The sequence below is a fragment of the Bison bison genome, unplaced genomic scaffold, assembly GCF_000754665.1.
Source record: "Bison bison bison isolate TAMUID 2011002044 unplaced genomic scaffold, Bison_UMD1.0 scf7180017864038, whole genome shotgun sequence".
In the NCBI taxonomy this organism is placed as follows: domain Eukaryota; kingdom Metazoa; phylum Chordata; class Mammalia; order Artiodactyla; family Bovidae; genus Bison; species Bison bison.
Window position 1 is genome coordinate 241,785 of NW_011494610.1, and position 4,073 is coordinate 245,857.

At 39.0% G+C, this 4,073-nt stretch overlaps 1 pseudogene; it reads left to right on the forward strand.

Moving 5' to 3' along the window:
• The first annotated feature begins 413 nt into the window (after positions 1 to 413).
• Positions 414 to 1,232, forward strand: LOC104985099 (annotated as a pseudogene).
• Positions 1,233 to 4,073: the final 2,841 nt, after the last annotated feature.

Here is a 4,073-nt window from a genome sequence, read left to right on the forward strand (position 1 = left end):
AATTAGAAAGTGAGAATGCATGTCCTAGAAAGGGCTCAGAAAAAAATGTGAAAATATCATTAAGTTTTCATTTCAGACTGATCCTCAACATACAGACAGACTAAAGCAATAAAAAACAAACAAAAACAAAACAGCACTCACAAAAACAGTAATAAAATAAAATCACTCCCTAGGGAAGGGGGACAAATGGATTTCCAGAGTTACCACGTTATTAGATTCAAATGTCCGATTTTTTAAAAAAAAGAAAAAAGTCACAAGGCATACAAAGAAATATGAAAGCTTTTTTAATAAATCAATAATAATTGTCCCTGAAGAAGATCTGATGGAAGATCTGCTAGAGAAAAAGTTTTAAGACAACTGTCTTTAAGATGCTTAAAGAGCTTTCCAGACCTGGCTAAGGAGGAGGCGCCATCATGGGAGTTGACATTTACCACAAGGACAGAAAGGTTCCACACAAGGAGCCCAAGAGCCAGGACATTTACCTGGGGCTGTTGGTCAAACCATACAGGTTCCTGGCCAGAGGAACCAACTCCACCTTCAATTAGGTTATCCTGAAGAGATTGTTCATAAGCCGCACCAACTGGCCACCGCGGTCCCTTTCCTGGATGATCCGGAAGATGAAGCTTCTTGGCCGGGAAGGCAAAACAGCTGTGGTCGTGGGGGCTGTAACTGATGGTGTTCATGTTCAGTTCAGTTCAGTTCAGTCACTCAGTCGTGTCCGACTCTTTGCAACCCCATGAACTGCAGCACGCCAAGCCTCCCTGTCCGTCACCAACTCCCTCAGTCCACCCAAACCCATGTCCATTGAGCCGGTGATGCCGTCCAACCATCTGATCCTCTGTCGTCCCCTTCTCCTCCTGCCCTCACCCTCAGTCTTTCCCAGCATCAGGGTCTTTTCAATTAGTCAGCTCTTCGCATCAGGTTCGTGTCCAGGAGGTGCCCAAACTGAAGCTTGCGTGCTCTGCGCGTGAGCGGCCGCGCCCAGAGTCGCATCCTCAAGGCAGGGGGCAAGATCCTCACCTTTGACCAGCTGGCCCTGGCCTCTCCCAAGGGCTGTGGCACTGTCCTCCTCTCTGGTCCTGACAAGGGGCGAGAGGTGTACAAGGCATTTCGGCAAGGCCCCAGTAACCCCGCATAGCTACCTCAACCCCTATGTCTGCTCCAAGGGCCGGAAGTTGGAGTGTACCAGAGGCCAACAAGCCGCTCTGCCGTGGCTGCAAAAACTAACCTGAGAGTCTACCTTGTTATTAAAAAGATTTTGGATGAAAAAAAAAATGTTCAAGGAACTAACTTGAAGAAAGTCAATACAATGAATGAATAAGATGGAAATATCCATACAGAGATTTTTTTAAAACTAAAAACAAACAGAAAAGAAATTCTGGAACTGAAAAATACAATAACCAAAATGAAAAAACCATTAGAGGGATTCAAAGGCAAATTTAAGCAGGCAGAATAAAAAAGCAGTGAACTTGAATGATGATAGAAATTCTCAAGTCTGAAGAACAGAAACAAAAAAATACCTGTGATATATCATAAAAATATATCAAAATACTCATTGTGGGAGTCCCAGAAGGAGAAGTGAGAGAGAAAAGGAAGAGTTTTTGAAGAAATATGACAGAAAACTTACAAAATTTGGTGAAAGATATGAATATAAATACCCAAAAAGTACAATAAACTGCAAGATGAACAAGATACATATCCCTTATAAATAAACAGATTTTCTTCTCTTAGCCAACTTTTGAGTTCATGAGTGATGAGACCATGTCATCTGAGTCTTCTGTGTCTCTCTACCCATTCTCTTTTCCTCTAAACCTAGGACATACGTAGCCCATCAGAGATTAAATCATAACAATCAGCATGTCTGGAAGGAATTCCTCCATGTTCTAAGGCTGATAAAAAAAACAAGGAAATATATCCTCAGTTGCAAAGACTTTCAGATAGTGAAACCATCATCATTTCTCAAAGTTCCATTCTAGTAGATGAGATTGAATCAAATAATTAGTAATATTAATCATACTACTAACTATAGTGTTATGGTATATTATAGTATTATAACTATAGTTATAATAGTATAACATAATCAAGTAGTATATAAATAAATACAACATAAATAAAAGTACAGCTTTTATAAGTGTTACCAATGACAGGTACATATTGCTATAAAATTATAGAAAAGAGGGCTTGCCCTGATCAGGGAAGCCATGGAAAGGTTAACAGAAGGAATCACAACTTAGCCAAAACCTAATGGATGAGGCAGAGGAACGATGAGATAATAGAAAAACAGGCAGAGACAATACCATCTATAAAAACATGATGGTTGAGAAAGTGACGGGTTTAACAGACTAAAAAATAAATTCCGTAAGTTAGGGGAACAAAGAGTAGGAGGAATTTTTGAGAAGACAAGATGCCTCTAGAGATGGGAAAACATAAAGTAAATAAATTAACAGGCCTTATTATATTTTATTACTTCTTGCATTAGGATATAAATTCCTAAAATAGTCAGGAACAATATAATACTGCTTACTAGGAAAACTATAAAGCTTTTATTAAGTCCATTAAGGTTGGTTTTGACAAAAATATAATGGACAAAAAAAATCAAATCTAACAGGATGATGAAACAGTTTTGGAGATGGATAGTAATGATAATTGCACAGCAACATGAGGGCACTTAATTCACAAAACTGTACACTTAAAAGTGGTTAAAATGGTAAATTTTATGATATGTGTGTTTTACCATAATAAAAAAATCTAAGTTCATTATAGCAGTATGCTTATGTCCCAAAATGACCTAGTATTTGATCCTATTGTAGAATCATAAGAAATTAATATCATAGCAAATGGGACACAGGGAAGTTGGATGTCTCTTTGGTTAAAGTTATGCATAGCTTCTATATCTGTTCACTGAAAAAGACCCTGATGGTGGGAAAGATTGAAGGCAAAAGGAGAAGGGGGCAGCAAAGAATGAGATGGTTAGATAGCATCACTGATTCAATGGCCATGAATTTGAGCAAACTCCAGAAGATAGTGAAGGACAGAGGAACCTGGTGTGCTGTAGTTCATGGTGTCGCAGAGCAGGACACAACTCAGCAACTGAACAACAAAGCTTCTACATCTAAACTTACAGCTGTGATTATTGTGAGTCTATTAACCAAGTGATGGGCTACTCAAGCAAGGGGATCATGCTATTTACAAAGTGACATATCTGGTCCATCTGACTATTAGGAATCTCTTCCATATTGATGATCTCTAATGAATATGAATGGTCTCACATTATGGGTTCATTTTATCCCATAAGTTACTCTTGAGCAACAATTATGTGTCATAATAAAATTTCTGTTCACATTTCCTTCTCTAAAACTTGTTCTTAGATTTTTTGCCACTGTGCCATGAGGCATGTGAGATCTTAGTTGCCCGACCAGGGACCAAATCTGTGCCCCTGCATTGAGAACATGAAGTTCCCCTGCCAGGGAAGTCCCAGTTCTCACCAACTTTTAATCTGACTTATTCCGCTACCCTTGCGATAAAAACAGACCATTATAATTTCCCATAAATCCATGAATTAGGTTGTCTTTGCTTCTGGGTAAGGTGGACAAGGACAGATATTTCCTCAAGATCTGCCCACTCAGAAAATTTTCATTCCTCACTCTTCTTCAGGGTAATGACGCTATAAATGCTGAAGCAGTTGTTTTCGATCAGTCCTAACACACATACACAGAAGGATTGTGCAAATCAGACAATTTTTCCACCATCAGTCATCCCTGAAGAAACCATAAGTGTGGATTTCAAATACTGTAACAGCACAACACAACAGGAAGAGCATATTCCATAGGTTAAGGGTGTAAATTGCTTGCTCATAAAATTTACTTGTGCCTTTGGGGCCATGTCATAATTGGTCTAATATAGATTCCTTCCTTATTTAAAAGGACTTTCAATGGGTTTACCAAGCACTCCAAGCTTTTCTCAAGCACCCTTCTTTTGCAAGCTTTTTTCCAGACAAAGCAAGGAGTTAATGACCTTCACTGTTTTCCACCCTGTAAAGTTACACCCACTGTCTTAGATCCCCACACACTGAA